The sequence below is a fragment of the Leptopilina boulardi genome, unplaced genomic scaffold (assembly GCF_019393585.1).
Source record: "Leptopilina boulardi isolate dan_hultmark-lab unplaced genomic scaffold, ZJU_Lbou_2.1 LbouV2_347, whole genome shotgun sequence".
NCBI lineage: Eukaryota > Metazoa > Arthropoda > Insecta > Hymenoptera > Figitidae > Leptopilina > Leptopilina boulardi.
In genome coordinates, this window is record NW_026137915.1 from 204,940 (window position 1) to 228,129 (window position 23,190).

Below are 23,190 nucleotides of genomic sequence, written 5' to 3' on the forward strand. Positions count from 1 at the left end.
TAAAATAATTTCTATTTGAGCCGTGAACGTGGGATCAAAAATTTTTCGAAAACAGAGAGGCAATTTTCAAACAAAAAAATTATTTTAAAAAATCAAATAAGTAAATAATTAAAACATTTTTTCGAATTTTAATGTATTTATTAAATATACATATTTTACGCAGTCATTTTTGACAGTTTAATACTCATGATAAGTTTTTGAATTTTTTCGATCCCACTTTCATGTCTGGAAACTTTTATGAAAAAATGTACTCAAAATAAAAAAAAATTCCAAGTGCTAGCATCTTTGTGTTAAATTAATTTAAAACTATGTGTAAAAAGTCAGTTGTTTTCATTTTTCTTGGAAATTATTGATTATTTTTAGAAAAGGTTTAAATAAAAAATATTCCTTCTTTTAATATATAAAAGTTTTATATAAAAAGTTTTTTAAAAAATGTAAATTTTTGAAGCAAAATAAAATTTTCGTTATTCTAAAATTAAAATCGATGATTCTCAAGAAAGGCTCCGGCCGTTATCTCCGATAATTTGTTTAAAAAAAGGTTAAAACATGTAATACTTTCATTAATATTAAATTTTTGGGTCATTAATAACAATTAAATTGATATTTTACTATAAAAAGGGGAACCGGGAAAAAACTGAAAAAACCGGGAAATAGCCGAAAATTGTAGACACCATGTAATAGACAAGTACCAGATTATTTTAATAAAATGAATTTTTTTCTCAGTGTACTGACAATAATTTTGTCAGCTAATCAATACTATTATTTTGAAGTTGAAATTAACTTATAGATATTTCTTGAACATCATTGGCTGCTTTGGCACAAGAGATTGGTCGCCCTGTTAGCCTTGAAAATGCCAATGAAGCGAATTCTGGAATGAGCAATGCTCCCAATGTATCTTTGGATGGGGATGGCACAAAAGTGCCAGAATTAGATCAGTTTGTAAGAAAATAACAAAAAATCTGAAAATTATGTATGTATTAATTATTATTTATTGATTTTTATTATTTTTCCTAGGACTTACGTGCTAAAATTGAAAGCCTATCAGGAGGAATTCAAATAATTAAAAATTACGAGCTAAATAAGGATTTAAGCATATCGGATAGACAAAAATTAGTTAGCATTGTTGTGTTTAACTCACGTTTTAACATCTTACGATAGACTAATATCATTTTAGAGAATATAATTCTATTAAATTATATTATAAGAGTTGCATTTTATTAAACATTGAAAAAATGTTAAATTTTATAAAATGTATGTCGGTTAAAGATTTTTAAGTTAAGTAAAATGATTTTAAATAATGTAAGTTTTACTCACGTTGTAGCAACACACTTTAAAGTGCATAATTCTACTAAATTCTAATATGAGTTTTGTGTTATTCAACATTGAAAAAGTGTTGAATTTTATGAAACGTATGTAGTTTAACGATTTATATGTAATTTAAGTAAAAGCCTTTAATAATTTACGTTTAACTCATGTTGTAGCGTCATACTCTATAAAATTTAAGTATAAGAGTTTTGTTTTTGTAAATGTTTGAAAAAATATATTTCCTTACCTTTTATATATAATATTAAATACAAAAATGTAAGTAAATAATTTTATTCTATTCTCTACCTATCAGAATATTATTATATTTAATGTATAAAAACCATATTTAATTTATATTTTCTCTAAGCACTGAGAAAATGTTTTATCTAAATATATGGTGAACGACAAAAACATGTTTAAATTAAACATAATATGTTTTAATAAAATATATTATAATGAATTCAAACATATTTTTTGTCTGACTGTATATCAAACATTTATGTTTCAGTGAAACATACTTTTTTCTTAGTTCAATGTATATTATATACTGTATATGAATATTACTCATAATATAATATTACCATTTTAAATCCAAAATGTTATACATAGATTGAAAAAAATTAAGTTTATATTTAAAAATTCAAAGTTTTTTAAAAAAAACATTTTATTAATCTTTTCAAGATGCTGTTCAGGTCTATTTGGTCATATTTATAACAGCTCTGATTTATTAAAAAGACAATTTAGATCTTGGAAGTTAATAAAAGTTTGAAAATCGAAAAAAATATTTTTATGTTATGTTTTTTACAATTTAAAAAAATTATTAAACTATTTGAACAAGGCAATCCTGAAAAATGTTTAAAAATTTGGTCTGAACTTTCTATTAAATTTTTTAATCTGTTTAAATGAGATTCAAACGTTACAAAAAATTTTTTAAATTGTTTCAGAAAATTTGGTTTGAAATTAAAATTTAATTATTTTAATAAATTTAAATGTAGGTTAAGTATTTAAAATTATTTTTGTATTAAGCTTTATGTATTAATTAAAATACTGAACTAAATAAATAATTAATAAATTAATAATAAATAAAAATAATTAATTCAACATAAATAAATAATATTAAACTGAGTCTGATTAGACATCTTTTTAGAAAACGAGATAATTTTGCAATAAATTTATTAATTGGATATTGTCTAAATATTTTAGGGTTATACAAAATTCAGATTGGTATATTTAAACAATTTGTAAACAATTACAAAATCATTCCGTTTTTGAAGAAAATATCTAGTCTTTTTAAATCTAAAACAGCACCTTCTGCTGAAATCATTCTAGAGTATAGGTATGCAGAACTTACAAGTTAATAACTTGTTTCTCTTTTTCTCCAAACGGCATATCAGCCTAATTATTACGCTAGAGACAGTGTTAAAAGAATAGAAATTTCAAGAATTGCACTTTATTCATCACACTTATAGTCGCAACACACTACACCATACTTGCATCTTTTATAGTGTGACTCAAACAGAAGTTACACTTCTGTAGTTGCAACGTATATTCATTCACACTTTTTGGAGTAATTCGAATTCATATTTGTAACAGTGTATTAACCCTGTAAATACAAAAGGGGAAAAATATCTCATTATATCTTATTTTTTGTATACATGGCAAGTAAAGTACCATAATTACGTTCAGTAAAAAAATACTACCAGAATAAGCATAGACCTGTGGACTATTTAATTTTTATCAGATACATTTTTACCTCCGTTATTACATATGTGATGCGATATGAAGAAATAGACCTTAACAGAAAAAAAATTATAGATTAGATTTAAAATTTTTCTTAGAAAATTCATGAAAAGAAACAAATTTTAATGAAAACCTATGGTTTTTATGTCTTCATTACATCTAAATTATCCAGTCCAAAATAATTTTAACTTTACATAAACAAAAATGAACCTTTTAATTAATTTAAAACTGTCGTAAAACGTATCCTATAATTTATTTGCATTTTACTACCCATTCTACATATTGCATCAAATATTTTTTTGCATATTTAAACGATTCAGTCAATTATGAAAAAATTTAGCTTTAATTTTTTCCAAAACCGTAAAATAAATTGTTTAAAAGTTATTTTCAATAGTTTATACCTGTCGAAAAATAGTTCACATTTAGAACAATACATTTTTTAAATAAAGATGAAATCCGAGCGAGGAGCACAGGATAATGCTTATCCTGATGTAGTCTTTATGTTAAATAAAATTATTGCAAATTTCATACGCGTCTAATTTTATAATTATTATGCATTGTTTATTTATAAAAAAATTTTCTCTTTAGATGAAATGAACGTTCTTAAAGGAAAATTGAAAGATTCTTCGTTTTTATTAATTGATAATAAAAAATTTTATTTGTCATCGACAAATGCTAGTATTGCATATTGTGCTCTTAGAGCACAGGGCGAAAAATGCAAAGCAAAAGCTAAAAAAAATTATGGTTCTTGGTTTTTGGAAGTTGAGCACACGTGCATTGAGAAAAAAACATAATTTTTTATTAGAAAAGAAAGCGGAGAACGAAATTTTAAAAATTTGTGCAACTTCTACTAAAAAACCTATAGACAATTTTAAGGAAGTAAGCAAAAGGTAGTTATAAAAATTTATATCCTTACTATCAAGAAGTCTCATAATACCAAGAAAATTTGATATAAAGTTATAAATTCGTAAATATTTAATAAAATATAAATATTGTAATTAATAAACACTAAATCTTTAGTAATCGAACACTGTTTCTAATTTAAAAGATCAATAAGTCATTATAAATTTATGAATTAAAAAATTGGTCAAGTGCGAATTACACTCGCTTACCTAGGGTTCCGTTCACGATTATTTAAATGTTAATATATATTTAAAAAATTAATTTACCTATAATTTTCTTTTAATTTGCTTGTAAATAATATTTACTAATATTTAATATTTAAATAATATTTACTAATATTTAATATTTAAATAATATTTAATATTTAAATAATATTTAAATAATATTTTAAATAATATTTAATAATATTTCTGAAAAACTACTTGCAGAAACTCGACTAAAATTTAAATGTAAACCATGTTTATGACAACACATTATCTCAAAAATTTTTAGCCACATTGATTCATTATTTACAAAGTAAATTGAAAAAAACTGTTTTTGACGTACCAGAGTAAATTTTTTCTTGAAATACAATGCTGATTGTTATATAGACAGCACAGTTTTTAAAAAAGTGTAATTGTTACTTCGATTACTCATGTTTTTAAGTATAATATCCAATAATTTAAAATATTTTAAAATTTCACAAACAATTTTTATTTTAATAATTATTTCTTGCGATTGCTTAATTTAAACAGTGGGACATTCAACACTGGGACAAGCAAAATTTTAAGTTTATGAAACGTAAATTTTGACAACACTGATAAGTTGTGTCAGCTATACGCATGCGCATTTATACTTACACAGCGACTAAAAATGTGATTTTTTTATGCTAAAAAACAATAAAAAGTTCAAAATCTATAATTAATAATTATTACAATTGAACCTCCCAATTCTATAACTCGTTTAGCGCTCGGCCGGACGCTCTATTAGTACTCGAGGAGCAGCGAGGAAGCCATTGACGCTCGCTGCTACCCGACTACTAGTAGAGCGTCCGTCCGAGCGCTAAACGAGTTACAGAATTGGGATGCTCAATTATTGATCGACAACATTTAAAAAGTAACACTTCATAAGAGAACGACTATTCAAATTTTGCTCCAAATTGTTTTTAGGTTATTACCAAATTATGACGTATGATCAGAAGTAATGTAAACGTGAAAAAAATAATATCAATTTTTTATATGAAACTTGACATCGTATTATAAAACTAGCTAAAAGAAACGCGCGTGGTATCTATATTTTTTTATGAAAAATTAAAAATTTATTTTTATTTGACGAAAAGTTATCGGAATTTTGATCTCACAAAAATAATAATGTTATTTTTAAAATCGTTACTGTATTACTATTTCAACATTATGGTGTTATAATAATATAGTACCTATTATTGCACAGTAAATATGACCTTTAAATTTTGTACTCAAATAAAGATTATATGCTACGATAATCGAATTGTTAGCAATATATTTAATTCACCCATCTCAGGATCCATGCAGGGTGAATTCCTATTTTGTTTACCACAAGACCCATGAACTTAAAATCGCTTTACAATGTTAAAAAGTTCTGGATTCTTTATTTCGTCTGTGATTTCAGCACATATCATTTTATTTAAAGTTTCTGAATCGCAAATTTGTGTACGTAAAAATAAAATTAAACCCACATGTGGCAATCCCCGCTTTTTTCTTCTCTATGAAAGACGATACATATAAAACTGTAAATGAATAAAATTACAAGTACCTTGAGTATGGTTAAGGTTAACAGTCCATCCAGGATCACCATAAGGAAACATTGTTGGATATGTCATGGGATCAAAATTTTCACTAACAATAAGACTAGAAATTAATTTCTCATTATTTTCTGTTGTGCATACTGAATTTACATGAACATGTAAATCCCTCCTCAATTTCTGTAGATAATTTCTTTATATTACATGACAAATTTTTTTCTTTGGGTATTTTCTTTTCATTGTCAGTTTCATAAATTAATCTTTTAATTTACACTGTTAACCAATACAGATGTTGGAAATGCTGTTTCATATACTTCACACTTAACTGTACTAATCGGTTGTTGATCAAGAGCTTCAAAAACTACTGTTGGTTAAAAAGGGAACAATCTAATTAAATATTCTACTTGGAAAAACATTCAAACACCCTGCATTAAGACTTTCAAAAATATAAAGTTTTCTAATGTCTTTAAATCTCTTTGTCTCTCCAATTAACAATTGATATTCAAATCAATATTCAGCTCACAAACTATTATTTCACCCGTAAAACAATATTCAACCCGCTTTCTATGTAATTAATTTTCAAAAAGCCAGCTTCCACTAATATCAGACATATAATATTTTTTTCTTTTATTAAAATATATGCAATACCAATTTTATCCTCAAAATTCAAATATCTTTAATGCCAATGTTATCCAATACCAACAAATTTTTCCAAAATCTAGCTTCCACTATTATCAAATAAGTAATATTTTTTTCCAATATCAAAATATATTGAATACCAATTTTATCCTCAAAATCCAAATATCCTTATTGCCAATGTTGGCCAACACAGTAAAAAATTGTGAGTTAGCGAAAAGAATTGGTAGTTACTTAAGCTGAATTCGGTTTGGCGAAAAAACTGAATTAGTACGTTACGGTGAATTATTTTTTCTTACCGTGAATTCTTTTCTGTTGAACATTTGATTTGACGTTTGTTTATTTGAGTTTGCATTATAAATAAATAGAATAAATGTTTCGAAGTGTAAAAAAGCCGATTTGGACTAAGAAATATATAATTTTTTAAAAAGTAATAAAAGAGAAATGTGACAGATTTACCGACAATTATTTTAACATGTGAGTAATGCTCATATGATAAATTTATCACATGAACACTACACACTTGATAAAATTGTCGGAGGATCTGTCACACTTCGCTTTTATTTCTTTTTAAAAAATTATATATTTCTTAGCCCAAATCGGCTTTTTTACACTTCGTAACATTTTTTTTGTTTATTTATAATGAAAACTCGAATAAACAAACGTCAATTTAAATGTTCAAGAGAAAAGAATTTACGGTAAGAAAAAAATAAATCACTGTAACGTTCCAATTCGGTTTTTTCGCCAAACTTAATTCAACTTAACTTACTACCAATTCTTTTCGCTTACTCCAAATTTTTTTTACTTGGAATATAAAGTATATATACAAATTTTCTTTAGTAGCCGTTCCACTTCTGTGAGGGAAAGTGTCTATACTCTGCCGGACTGGGCCTATTTTAGGACCTCGCATAAGGCAGACATGGCGGCAGGCCTAAGTGGCGTTATCGGGCATAGCCATTGGTAAGTAAAGCATGGGTTCACCACTTCCACTCACGGGAATTTAACGGTCATCACCTATGTCACGTATACAATAATAGAAAACAAATTTCCCTCAACCCAAGGCTGTGTGGATAAAACGGGCGATCACTGATTGCGTCCTGTAAAGGGAACTGGTGTACTCCTGCTGAACAGGCTTGACCCGAGCTTGAACCTTAAGTAAGTCAATTACAGCGGGGGGCCTGTGTGGCGTTCTCAGGCTTAATGACAATATTATTTTATAACGCTCAATGAGTTTTTCATCCAAATTTTTAAATATAAAAATTTTTTAATTTATTTTGACATATTTCTCAGAATTTCACGATTATGAGCATATGTTGTTCCAAATATAAATGTTAATATTCAAAAGTTTTATAATTTTGGTACAATAAACCTATACGATGTGTTTTAAACCAATTTAACCCACATGTGCTGGCACCAAAGATTTTCTACTTCATTTTAATTCTCCAGTATAGGCACATGGTTATAACTCGGGCGCGGCTGGTAAGATGAGGGACACCACTTCCCCTTACAGGACAGTAATTAAACGATCATCGACCATCTTATATAAACAATAATAGAAAATAAACCCTCAACCGAAGGCTGTTTTTGACGAAATAATTTGCTGGTAGAAACCCTCGAGAACCCTCATTATCAAAGCAAAGATATATACCGTGGATGTACCAGTTACCGTCCATGTCCCAGTTTCCGTCCATTTTACAAATATCTCGTATAGTAATTTACATTATTTTTTAACAATAATTTATTCCTTTTGGCACGCAAGTTTAAGTAAACAAATAAAAGAAAATAATTTTTTTATAAATGTTATTTTGAAAATTAAACTGGACGGAAACTAGGTCTTAGGTGGTCGGTAACTGGGACATCCACGGTATGTATACATAATCTAATAATAACGAGAAATTTTAAGTGCTAAGAAAATGTGAATGAATGAAGGAATGAATACAAAGATTATTATAAGATAATAATAATAATAATTATAAAAATGTAAAATATTATTAAATTATGAGTGTTATGCAACATTTGTTAACGTCATTTAATGCAAAAAATATATATTTACCAAGTATGAAGCAGAATATTATTATTGAAATAATTCGCTTCTTTCTCCATACCCCTTGATCCCCGCACCTAAGTTTGGTGAGTTTCTGATTCCGAGAATCGCTTAAACCTAGAGTTGAGTGTATTATTTTACCATTCGAAAGAGCAGAAAAAAAATTTCGAAAACATACAGGATAAATTTTTTTCATCTTTTTGTTTAAAAGTTGCAAGTCTTCAAAAATTTACTGATTAAATTTTTCAAAATAAATAAAAAATTTTCAAAAATTCACTTAGTACGCTACAGGAATTTTACCTCTTATATTTTGTAAGTTTTATAAATTATAATTATTCACTTAAAAGAACTTTGTGCAACCTACTGACATAAAGAAAACGCTTTTGACACTTGTAAACAGGGTATAAAACCATTTATTTTTTCTGCTTTTTAAGATAATGGTACTCATTTTTTTTACAGGTTAAAAATAAACGCCATTTTTAAAAGTGTGAAACAAATAGATATTATAGCATGTCTTTAGTCGAGAATACAAACTACCCCTAATCTGCAGAATCAAATTAAGGAGGTAAAAGAATAAAATAACTGATTAAAAAAGTTTATAACCAGGTATTTTTACTCCAGCAATGCGGAAATAAAGCCAGAAATGCTCCCTCACCCTCTAAAATTTTTTTAAATCGTAAAAAACACCAAAGAATCAAACTTAGGAGGTAATACAATATGATTCGTCAGTTTGATTCTTCAGATTAAGGGTAGTTTTTTTGATTAAAAAAATTCAGAGGGTGATGGAACAATGCTGGCTTTATTTTTTTGAGTTAGAAGAGCAAAACTACATACATGTAAGTTTCTGTTTTTAAAAAAAACCGGTAATTTAATATTTTTTACTTATTAAACTTGAATTTTTCTATTTAAGGGTGGTTTTTTCGATTTAAAAAAAAATTATAGGGTGATGGAGCATTTCTGGCTTTGTTTCTGCCTTGCTGGAGTAAAAATACCTGGTTATAAAATTTTTTAATCAGTTATTTTATTGTTTTACCTCCTGAATTTTATTCTTCAGATTAGGGATAGTTTTTTCGATTTAAAAAAATTGAGAGGGTGATGGATCAATGCTGGCTTTATTTTTTTGGGTTAGTGGAGCAAAGTTTCGTAGATGTAAAATTCGGTTTTTTTAAAATAAGTTGATTTATTTTTTATCTCCGAAGTGTAAATTTGTCCGTTTAAGGGTGGTTTTGATCGATTTAAAAAAAACTGAGGGTGATGGGGCAATTCTGAGCTCAGATTCGGTTTCAGAGGGCCAAAATACTATAGGAAATATATGTCTAGTTCAAGAAACAGACAACTTTTTTTTGTGTGCCTGTGTAATTAATGTTAAAAAAAGATATATGGAACAAGTTATAAAAAACTTGATAATTGTCTTGAAAATTTTTTTAAAACATGTTTTCTATGTATAATACATTATTCATAAAAATCATGATAGAAATTTGTTACAATAATTTACTCACCCGATTTTGTTAACTAATTCACAAAATATGTTTACAGATACAACGTTAATTTATCATACCAAGGTTTAAGGCCACGCATAATGGCCTTAAAATTAAAATCGTCTTCCGAGGATAGTTCTGCATTTGCATTTTTTGAAACATTAAAGGATAATAGAAACATTACTTTGCGAATTATTGATCAAGGGTCTGTTATCGTAAACTTACATGATGTAAAAATTCCAATAAAAACACTGTATATAGACGAATTTATTAAAATGGTATTTAATAAATTTCAGATTACCTTTACAAATTTCTGCATTGAAGAAGATAAAAAGGTGTGTATTTTAATTTATTCTACTTTACAAATAAAATATAATTTTTTTGACATGTTCTATTATATTTTAAATTTTAGTATATGTACATATATTATTAAAGAATTCCATTTTTTTAATAACAATTTCAATTACTCTTTTAACTTTTGTTATTGAGAATTCAGTCACTAATTCTTACATTAGTGATGTTTTTGGCCAATATTTAGTATAATGTGTCTAAAAATTCCTTTAACTTTAATAATATTTTCCAACACTCTATAACAACTTTAAAAAAATCGTCATAGTTTAAATATGTTATTAAAAATATTTAAGTGTCAAAAAAATAACCTGAACAAAATCGTTATAAAACAAGAAAACCCAAAAAATATGTTTAGTTGGGTCTCACAAATCCCTAGTGTTCTACATAGGTTAACTTATATTATTGCAAAAAAGCGAGAAACGATTAATTATTAAAAACTGTTTCTTTACTTATTCCTTGCACTATTTGACATAAAATCCTTACATTTCTTTTACATATATCAAATGAATTTGCTTAGTACACAGAAAAAATTTGTCCGTCATATTAAATCTGCCATTTTGATTTTTGATATTTTGCCTTCAGATTAATAATCAGCTAGAAGAAATAAGAAATCCCTAAAACCCAGCGTCATAAAAGACTTTTACTTTCTTATTAATTCGTATACGCTATGTTTAATTTAAAATTTTGAATTTAAAAAATTTAACTTTAAATTCGTAATGAACGACGAAAAAAACCTAAAGAACACTAGTTTCTCTTTAATTCACCAGTTTCTTAAAAAAAATTTTCCTTTTTGCATTTTTTACTTCTGACTGGAGATTCATAATTTGCGTCAATAATATTCCCTATTAATAATATTTCCGCTCTATTTCTTGGTTAAGAGGCTTTTATTATATTTTCATTTTTATAAGTGGCATCTATCATTATCTATTAGGATTTAATTTAATTGTCCTTATTTATTCAATAGGCACTTATTCCATATTGTGCAATTTCTGCACATGATAATTTTGAAATTAAAAAAAAATTTTAATTCAATTCATAAAGAATTTTCGGAAGTGGAAGAAATCATTTGCCCGCATTCATCCATAATTAAAAATATAATTAAAAATGAATTTCAAATTAATCCGACTACCAGTTGGTACCACTACAGACAGTAAACCATAATACGTACAATTAAACTTCATTTTTCATCTTTTGAAAATATTTCTCTAATATGGCTTAATATACTAATCTTAAATGTGAATCATTTATTAAATACAACAATATATAAAAACAGATAAAGGAATATCTTCTTTTTTAGTAATTATGCCACACTGTCAAAAAAATATACTTTTTTGATTAGCTAAGACAAAAATTTAAACAAAAAATAAATGAAAAATCTTTCAAAATCTTAATTCACAAATTTAAATTGTAAAAATTATGTTTAAAGTTATATGTATAATAAATACGGGGTAAATTTCCTGTAGCGTAATAAGTGAAAAAAAGTTGATCTGATCGGGTTGTAAATCGCACACAGTTTAGCCCTATATGTGAGTAGTTTTACCACGAATTATTATTAGGATTCATCTAAAACTATAAGAGGGGAAGAGAGTTGAATTTTTTTGAAAAATGTAAACAGTGAATTTTTGAAAAGTTACAACTTTTAAACAGTGAGATGAAAAAAAATTGATTTATTTATATTCGAAAGGTTTTTTCCTGTTCTTTCGAATGGTGAAAAAAATTTCAAAATTTTATCCGCTTAAGTTTGAGAATTACAATAACTTTATTTATTTGTAAAATATTTCATTTTTTATTATCATTAATTCATTATTTAATTAATATCTCGAAAATAACATGAAAGAACATCTTAATATTTTTTGTAGTCTGGGAGAAAAAAAATGTTCGCCTACGATGCCAAGAAAAATCATTGTTACCCTGTGATTCCTTATCACTCCTTGAAACTAGAAAACTTAACCCGAAAATCGTAGATGTTCATTTAGAAAAGCTTCATCCCTTTTCTAGGGGTGATTTTGAAATTTATTCAAAAAATTGTTCTTTAAGGGTCAGAAAAAAGTTTTAAATTATTTTAATGATTTTTATTTATGTGAATGTGTATGTAGGATCTCATTTTTTAGATATAAGCGATTACAACATTTTTTAATTAAAAAATCTAGAATTCGCAACTTTTCTTTTATATAGGTGCTGATTTTGGATAATTTAATTAAACAGTGAATTTTGATTTTTTTGGAAAATTAAAATTGTGTATTTTCACTTCAAAAAATATTGAGATATCCTTTTTTGTTATTTTCGAGATATTAATTAATGAATTATTTAATGTCAATAAAAAATGCAATATTTTATAAACAAATAATGTTAGCGTAATACCGCATCCAACGAGCCTAATATGAACTATTTTGAATTAGATGGATTTTCAAAAACAATTGCAATGTTATGCGATTATTTATTAACAATCCACTTATCCAAAATTCTTCATACAGGGCTCGTTGGATGTGTAATTACTGTAGCTTTCAATTGGTAACGTCAGATAACTTTATTTGTATATATAAAATATTTCATCTTTTGTTAACATTAAATAATTAATTAATTAATATCTCGAAAATAACAAAGAAGGACATCTCAATACTTTTTGTATTAAAATAAACATTTTTAACTTCTCAAATAAATCAAAATTCACTATTGAAATCTTTTAAAAAATCCAACTCTTTCCCTCTTCTCACCTCTAGAAAGGAGTGAAACTTCTCTAAATGAACAGCTACCATTTTCGGGTTAAGTTTTCTTGTTTCAGGGGGTGCTAAGGAACTACCGGGTAACAATGATTTTTCTTGGCATCGTAGGCAAACTTTTTTTTCTTTCCAGACACCTGTGACACATTTTTAACTTTCAAAAAAAATTTTAAACAAATTCTTTTTAAAAAATGTGTCAAATTTTGAATTTTTTGCGAATGTTTTTACTCCATTCGAAAGAGCAGAAAAAACCTCTCGAATACATATAGATCAATTTTTTTTGATTTCACAGTTTAAAAGTTATAACTCTTCAAAAATTTTCTTTTTACATTTTTCAAAAAAAATTCAACCCCTTCACCCTCCTACAGTTTCAGATGAATTCTCATAATACTTCGTTGTTAAAGTACTCACCCATAGGGCTAAACTACGTGCAAGTTACAGCCCTACCCGATCAACTTTTTTTCATTTAGTACGCTACAGGAATTTTACCAAATACAAATATATTAAGCCTTGTAATACTAATACAAAAGTCTTCACTACAAATGTCTGAAAATATTTTTGATTGAAAATAAAAACGTATTGTGCGAAATTACAAAGTTTCTTATCTCTCATTCTAACTTGTCAAGGAACGATTTTAAATTAATTAAAATTATATTTCTTTTAGCTAGTGAATGAATTGTGGATAAGAAATAATTTAAAAAAATATAATGAGAAATTGTTAAGCACCGCCTATTCTTTAGTTCTCCTTCCAAAAAATAAAATTATGGAAGGATGTACCTACATGCTAGAAATGTCTGACAATATGTCTGATAAACATTTATCTTTTTCTAATGACCCTGGCGGATTTGATTTACCTAAATTCGACCCAGCTGGGGCGAATCTAAGTCGAATTTAGGTAATTGTCAGAAAAAAGCTTTAAATTGATGAAAATTTATAAAAATTAGTATTCTGAGGTTAAATGAACATTTATAGAGTTAATTTTTGTAAGAATTTTAATTATTAACGTGATAAATAATAAATAATCACTTGATGTGTGCAAGTGGTAACTGTAGATTTTAACTCGTCAGTTTTCATAATATTTTCAAGAAATTAGTGTAAAATGTGTGAAAAAATAATTTATATTTAATAGAAATTGCAAATTTTATTAAATTTATTTTATTATTTATCGAGCACAGTTTAAAATAATTGCAATTTAATTTTTAAAAAAAGTTTTCTTAAAAGTGATAAGAACTCTACTATACCGACAGCAAGAGGATATTTTCAGGTAAGTAAAGTTATTGTAGCGTGTAGTTTTGTTGTGACTAAAAGATGTCGCTTAAGTTTCTATAGTGATCAGATAGGAACATCGAATCTCATGATTTACTCAATAAAGTCAAATTTCTACTTCCAAAAATATTGCAAACCAACCGAATCTTATTACTCGGGGGTTTTCGGGGTCGCTGATAACGAATTTTCTGTCAAATTACTAATTTGACAGTTGACAGCTGTCAATTCAACTGTCAAATTTTCTAAAAAGTAATTATTTATAACAAAAATGACGATATAAGTGTTTTCGGGGTCGCTGATTACGAATATGATGTCAAATTTATAATTTGACAGTTAACAGCTGTCAATTCAACTGTCAACTTTTCTGAAAAGTGATTATTTTTAACGAAAATGACAGTATAAGGGTTTTCAGGGTCGTTGAATACGAATATGATGTCAAATTTATAATTTGACAGTTGACAGCTGTCAATTAAACTGTCGTTTTTTCTCAAAAAAAATTATTCCTAGCGAAAATGACAGTATAAGGATTTTTAAGGTTGCTGATTATAAATATGTCGCAGAATTGATAATTTGAAAGTTGTCAAGTCCATGTCAACTTTTCTGAAAAGTGATAGTTCTTAACAAAATGACAGATCAGGATTTTTTCTTTTCGTTAAACATATTCTCAATTTAAAAAGTTGAGAGCGAAATTGACAGCTGTCAACTGTCAAATTAGTAATTTAAAAATACTTGAGCGTATTTAGTTTAATTTATATATAAATTCAAGATGCAAACGGGAATCTGTTCATAAGGGTTTATTCTAGACAATAAACCTTAAAAACGATTTTTAAAAGGTTTTTCTTATTTTTTATATACATTTTTTTAAAAAATCGCAAAAACACAATGTTTTTGGTCAATTTACCCCCGTATAAAAAACAGGGGGGGGGAATATAAAATTCCAAAAGGTGTATTCTCTAGTTTTTTAAATCAGGAATCGAATGGTCTTTGGTTTTTTAAAATCGGTTTCGTAGATCTTGAGAAAAGCCGTGCACCAATAAAAGGTATCTTTTGGAAGACGCCATTTTAAACAATGCCCCAAATAGAATTTTTGCAATTTCTTCAATACTTTTTCTACAATAAAAGTTTTAAAACGTGTCTTTTTTCAATTCTAAACCAGAAAGTCTTCTTAAAAAGCATTTTTAGCTAGGGTAGCTTATAATTGACTGTAGGACACTTTTCTCAATCCATATCTCCCAATCTACAATTCCTACTCCAATTTTTCCAAGATACATTTTTCTCAAATGAAGCTTTTTCCCATAACTAAAATTCCCAATGTAGCTGGAAATTAGCTAGAATAAACATGTAAGATATATAAACTAATTATTAGCTACATTATTCAGTAAAAACTGATATCCATAAAATAAAATTTTTAATCATTACTGACATTAAACTTTTCTTGACCAACCTTTTGTAATATTAATTTCAAAATGTTAAATTTTTATAATAAACATATAATATTTCACATAAAACATGTAAATTATATTTTTTCAGAGAAATTAGAACAACTTGTAAAAAATAATGAAATTAAGCAAAAAGTCCGTAGTGAATTAACTGCCTACTCCAAAGATGTGTGGCATAAGTTGTTGTATACAGAAAGAAAGTACGTAAATAATATTATGAAATTCGCTTTTACCATTGTTTTCAGAAAAACGTTAATTAAATTTTAAACGTCTAAGGTCATGTGCTTGATAATAATATTTTAGATATAAATATTTTCCACATATGAGGCAAAATTCCTGAAATGTCTGAACAAAAAATTAAAAGTTTTTAATTTTAATCCAGACTTTTCTAAAATGTTGTCATTGTTGGTAAAAGTCTAAAAATTAATTATTATTGAATTTGATAAAAAAGTTTTTGAATTACAACGTTTTTAATTTTTGACTTTTGAAACAAAAATTTTTTTTCAATGTAAATATTTATAAATAGAATGTATAAATGTTAACTTATATATATAATGATTTTTAAAGCTTTTTTGACGGGCTACACGATGGTGATAAATTTTTTTATTTTTAAATAAAATTTGACTTTGAAATTCAAGGTCAAAATGTTAATTTACGTATATCTCAAAATCGGATTTTAAAAAAAAATTTAACTATCTCAATGGAAAGCTTGACTAATTTCCTACAAAATATGTACTTTTCAGAGTAGGATCTTTTAAAGCTTTTGAGATAATAATTAATTAATTAATTTTTATAACAAATGAAATATTTCAAAAACAAATAAAGTTACCGTAATTCTGAAGTTAGCAATTAAAAGTTAACGTAATTCTGCATCCAACGAGCCCTATATGAAGTATTTTGGATAAGTATATTGTGAATAATCAATTTCAGGAATTTTCCCTCATATATATTTTTTTAATTTACCTTCTATTGCTAACAAAAATTTTGATAAAATATTTGACTGCTCATTTTAAAAATTCAACTTTTCAAGTCAAACTCAACATTTAATCTCTTTGGTATGTTTTTGCTTCCTCGTGGAGGAAGCTTTGTAGTCCTTTCATTTATAAAACTTTTCAAAGTGTCGGAAACAAATTTTTTTTCTTTATAGAAACATGTTATATAAGATCCTGATCAATTGTCCGGATGTATGTATGTGTGTGTATGTGTGTATGTGTGTGTGTGTGTGGATCCCTTTTTTTTAGAAGATAACTTTAACAGGTTTTAATGGATTTAGACAAAATTTGGTAAGCTCATTTATCATATTAATATCTCAAATCTGACCAAAGGATTCTAAAAAATACTCAAAAAAAAATATTTTATCTTCTTTTTTCCAAAAATTTTTTTTTAATCGAAAAAATTTTTAAATAGAAAAATTTAAGGTTATATATAATAAAATCGTATTCCTTACGTCAAGACGAATCGATCGATATATAAAGTATATATTTGAGACAAATTTAAAGAATTAATGAAAGTTAAAAAATCAAAAATTCACATTTTGGCTATAAACTTTTGCTTTCTCCACGAGGAAGCAGAAGTATGCGCAGAAGTCCACTGCGACCTATACGACTTTTAAAGGCAATGCCTCCTACAAGACAATTCTGTGACTCACCCCCTTTACCGTAGTTGGACCTCCTGTCTCTAGCCTTCTTGCGATGGAGTAATATTTTTTTAAGGTTATTTATTATTTATTAAGACTATTTTTTTAAAGCCTTAATGCAGGGTGTTTGAATATTCATTAAATAGAATATTTAATTAGATTTTCCCCTATTAAACCAACAGAATTTTTTGTAGGTGTTGATCAACAGCCGATTGGTACAGTTAAGTGTGAAGTATATGAAATAGCATTTGCTGTAAATTAAAAGATTAATTTATGAAACTGATAATAATATAATGAGCAAGCATTTGATATCATTTTTTAAAAACAATTAATTAAATCATTTTCCGGCGGTTAGAATGTCTAATATTAGGATTTCGATTTGTAGAGAATCATTGGAATTGTCTTTTCATAAATCGAGCTAAAGAACATCAAAATGTTGAACTAAACCTTTCATATTTATTAAATACTTTTCCCAGTAAAAATTACAACAGAGTTCTGTCTACTGAAACTGAGAATGAAAAGAAAATACCCAAAGAAAAAAATTTGTCATGAAAGATAAAGAAATTATCTACAGAATTTGAAGAGGGATTTACATGTTGATGTAAATTCAGTATGCACAACAGAAAATAATAAGAAAATAATATCTAGTCTTATTGTTAAGGAAAATTTTGATCCCATGACATATCCTACAATGTTTCCTTATGGTGATCCTGGATGGACTGTTAACCTTAAGCATACTCAAGGTACTTGTAATTTTATTCATTTACAATTTTATATGTATCGTCTTTCATAGAGAAGAAAAAAGCGTGGATTGCCACATGTGCGTTTAACTATATGTTTACGTACACAAATTTGCAATTCAGAAACTTTAAATAAAATGATATGTGCTGAAAGCACAGACGAAAGAAAGAATCCAGAACTTTCTAACATTGTAAAGCGATTTTAAGTTCATATGGGCCTTGTAGTAAACAAAATAGGACTTCACCCTGCATGGATCCTGAGATGGGTCAATTAAATGTATTGCTGACAATTCGATGATCGTAGCATATAATCTTTATTTGAGTACAAAATTTAAAGGTCATATTTACTGTGCAATAATAGGTACTATATTATTATAACACCATAATGTTGAAATAGTAATACAGTAATGATTACAAAAATAATATTATTATTTTTGTGAGATCAAAATTCTAATAACTGTCCGTCAAATAAAAATAAATTTTTAATTTTTTATAATATAGATACCACGCGCGTTTCTTTTAGCTAGTTTGAAAAATAAAAGAAATAATAACTTAGAAACCGCAACTATCGTCTTCATACCGAAATTTAAACTACAATTAAATCGTTTATTCTTCAAATAATAATATTTGCCAGTTTTTTTTTTATTTTGTGCATGAAAATTTATTGACATATTCAATATTATATCGAAACATATGATTTTTTAAACAATATACTTGCTAGCTGTAACGACAATTTCCAAAAGTACTAAATAATAAAATTGTTTAACAGAAAATATATATTGAATAAACAAATTTTTCACATAATGTCTAGGAAAAATTGAAAACATCCCAGACGAATCTATAAAACAAAAACAGTTGAATAAAAAAAAATTCAAAACAATTTCAAGTAAATATTTTTTTTATAGTATTTTATGCAACTTTTTTAAAATCTACAATTGAGTGTCTAGATTCCATAAGGTGTTATACAAGTTCGCACAGTTTCTTAGACACACCCGTAGACTCATTTTACACGGGATCATCCACTTTCATGCGTAACCGAATTAAAACTGTTTTCTTTTTAACAACATTTTCTTTATCCTTAACACACGAACTGATTTCTGCCTTCTTCTCACTTTTTTGTCAAATTTCCAATTAAAAACTAATTCGATACCTGAGTGTGGTACTGTATATTTATCGCGGTATTCTGTTGAAAATATCAATTTTACTTAATTCATAAGATATTTTTCTACCAAAATATACCTAAATTATTTGAACAATAGATAAATAAAGTCAATAAAATTTATTTATAATTACAAAATTAACCTTTTGCGGGTTAGAAAAACAATAAATATTATATTTTTACTTTTATATTCAATTTAAATTAACATTTGTATAATTAATGTTAACTAATATATGCTAATTTTTTTTGCATCAAATAACAAAATAAATATTATTTAATACAATAAAACTAAAAAAGAATCATACAACAGTTCCGTTAACAATCAAATTCACAATTTTCTACTGTATTATTTCATCCAAAAATTAAAAATATGCATTTTTTGAGATAGTATGGTGTAAAGCGTTACTTTTAATTAGAACAGTACAAAACATTACCTGAAATTAGCACGGTATTAACCTTGACTGTAATGTTGTACAGTATCACACTCAGGTATCGAATTATAAACTAACGAAACCACAATTTAAACATTTATCTCCTGCAAAACTAAATTAACATCAAGTCGATGTGAATTAAGGAATTAACTTTATATGACATAATTTATAATATAGTGTGATAATGAATCGTTTTTGAATGAAAACTTATTTAAACAAAATTGCAAAATATGCAAAAAACTGTTGTTGAATTCTCTGATATAATTTAAGTATTTATAAAAACACTAAAAAATTCCCTTAGTCAAAGTGGCAACCTTTAAATTGAATATAAATTCCTAGAGAAATAACCATTGTACTCCTAGCTAAAAATTCCGGTACAGGATCCCTAAAGAATCCCTAGAGGTTCCTAAATAGGATTCTTAAAGGTTCCCAGAGGGAATCTGTTAAGCATTCTACGCAGGATTCGTTGCAAGATATTGGAAAAGGGATCCTGTACAGGAACCTGTGCAGAAACATTACTTACTTTGGTTCCTCTGCAGGTTCCTTTGTCTGAAAGTTGAAGACAAATTTTCAAATAAAAATTCCCTTCACAGGATCCCATATAGGAACCTTAATTTCTGAATGTTAACAACTTTACTTGTTACGCAATAAGTTTTTCTGACTCCTAAGTCTGCACAAATGATTTTTTCAAAATTAAGTGCATCAATATACCCGCATAGCACTTGTCCCAACAGAATGGAATTCTAAGGCCAAACGTTGTTTGGTTCGTTTGGAAACAAAATTAGGTTGGACCTAGGTTTGGTTCTAGGTTCAGACCTAGCTTAAAACATATATTTTTGTCCTCTTAGAAAAAAAAGGAAAATAACTTAAGAATTATTATTTTTAATATAAAATTGTAGTTATGACATAAAATTTACCGTATTTAGAATACATATTAATACATAAAGTCGAAATTTATAATGTTAATTAATTAATTTAAACAATCAGAAGAAATGAAAATCTTTATACTTACTATTAAAATGTATCTTCTAACAGCAATAATTTTAGATAATTTTGGTTAATAAGTAATTGATATTTGAATTTTTTAATAAGATTTAGTTTTATTTGGAAATAAATTGAAACTTTTATTATTGTATTAAATGTTTTTTTAAACATTATTATTCTTTAAAAAATGCATTATTTTATATTAGAAAATATGTCTTTTATATATTATTTTACTTAAAAATAAGTTTTAATAATAGAATTAAAAATAAGTCAAAAATGTATAAAGCTTTTATCTTGTTACTTTATTTCAACGAATTTTTTTTAATTTTGTACTTTAGAATTTCAATAATTAAACCTATAATAATAATTTCAATAATTCAAAATTAAATATAACACGTTTTTTAATTTCTTTTCTTATCCTCCTTTTTCTTCTGCCTCTTAATTCTTTGTTTCGATTGCTCAAACCACTTTTTAATTTCTTCTTCCACTTGATCGACAGTAGCGCTTGGAAGCATTTCTCTGACAGCTTCTATCGGTAAAGTAAATTTTAGTTGTGCATTTTTAAAAATATGAAAAACTATTTAGATTTAAAATTTACTGATATATAAATTCATAGTAAAATTTTAAAAAGTATATTTTTAAATATTCGTAAACTAACGAATAATTATTTTAGATATTTTCAAATTTTTAAAATTTTGCTTGTGAATTTCGCTCCAGCTGTACGTGTCCGCTAATTTCAAATTTATGATTTTAGGCAATGTTTTAAATACTATTCTTTGGACAGTATCTCCACCTTCGCTTTTTATTGCATCTATCTACAAATTACAATTATATATATATATATTGAAAATCGTATTTTCTCTATATTGTATTTTTTATTAACTTATTTTTATACCAGATTTTTCGCAAAATGATTATCTTGATTTGATCGTTCGTCAATACGTTTCAGTTCTGCATCCAATAAAATAGGAAACGCCTTAAATATTTCGTTCCTAAAATCCATTAAATTTTCGTTTCGATTTTCCGTTTGATTATGACTGATAGAATTCAACAAATGTTTTATTTGATTCATCTTATAAATTGACACTTGAAATCCCCGTTTTACTATAAATTTTGAAATAAAAAATATTAATTATATTCAATAATTGATTAATTTTATAAATTATTACTAATATAGCAAATACAACTGTCTTTTTATTTGAAAAACGAATTTGTACCCAAGTTTTCCAAATTATCGATTCGTAAGGAAAGATCGTATTCGTCTCCAAGAAATTCTGTAAAATTGAATTGGAAGAATTTGGGGATGATAAAATGATAGATTTTAATATATATATATATGCAGGAGCGAGTTATATGATTTCACCTTTTTCATGATATATGTCATTCCTATTGGGCCTATAACCAGTATTTAACTGTTTTTTCTTTTCCATCCATCGTGATGGAACAGGCGATTGTCGATTTAAATTTTGATTATTTTGAAGAACTGATAAATTAAATAAATGCTTTTGTTGAAAATTTTACCGTTTTGTTTCATTGTCATCGTCATAAGAAGATCTTTCATATTGCGAGCTTGATGGTCTTGATAATTTTTCGACACTTGAGATAGGTGATATTCTTAAATCACCTCTTGCATTAAATCCATCTACTGCGAGCGAATTTGGATTATTTTCGTTCATTCCGTCGACTACAATTTTAGATAATAAGATTATTTAAACATAATGAATTTTACGCCTATATTTAACTGTTTTTCTATTTTACGCTTCAAATTAGCTTCACTATTCATAAGCATACTTTGATAAGAGCCTCGTGGACTAGGGTTTCTAAACCACTTATTCGCCCTGAGAAGATAATCATTATAACTGGGACCTGTGTCTGTAAAAAGTTTTAAAAAATTTATTTATTATGTATTTTTTAATTTAATATCATGATATCCAAATAGACGCACAGCAAAAACGTCAAATGGTTTGGAATATTGTGCTTATCTTAATAAATTGTTAGTTTTGAAAGTAAAATAATGCATTTATATGTAAAAAATTCATATAGTCAAAATAAAATTTACTTTGCTCTAGCTTCTTATGTCCATATTTTTCGTAAAATTTTTCCAGAGGAGATCGCTGATGAGAACCACGAATCTCCTCGACAGAACTAGACGACTTGACTCCAGATAAGTGTTTTTTGGATTCTAAATTTATATTAAACAAATATATAAAAAAGCGAGATAAAAAAATTAATTTTTATTTAAAAAATTTGGCATTGTGGCAATTATATACTTTTAAAACTTCCATAGGACTTCTCTACTTCTCTTGGCATATCATCATTCTCTGATCGTTGAAAAACTTTCCTTGAAATCTTCATATTGGCATTTTCTTAAAATGACATTATTGTGTTAAATATCTTTGTTCATAAAAAAAATTTAATAAGAAAACAATTGATTTTGATCATAAATGTCATATTACTGTTTTGAGTGTAGTGTCTGTAAAGAGTTTTTAAACCAGAATGTTGTTGGGAATTATCATCTTCCGATCCTGAACCCCAGTCTGAGTCAGAATCAGACAAATTATCCGGAGGTTCTAAATTTAAACAAAAGGAAATAAATAAA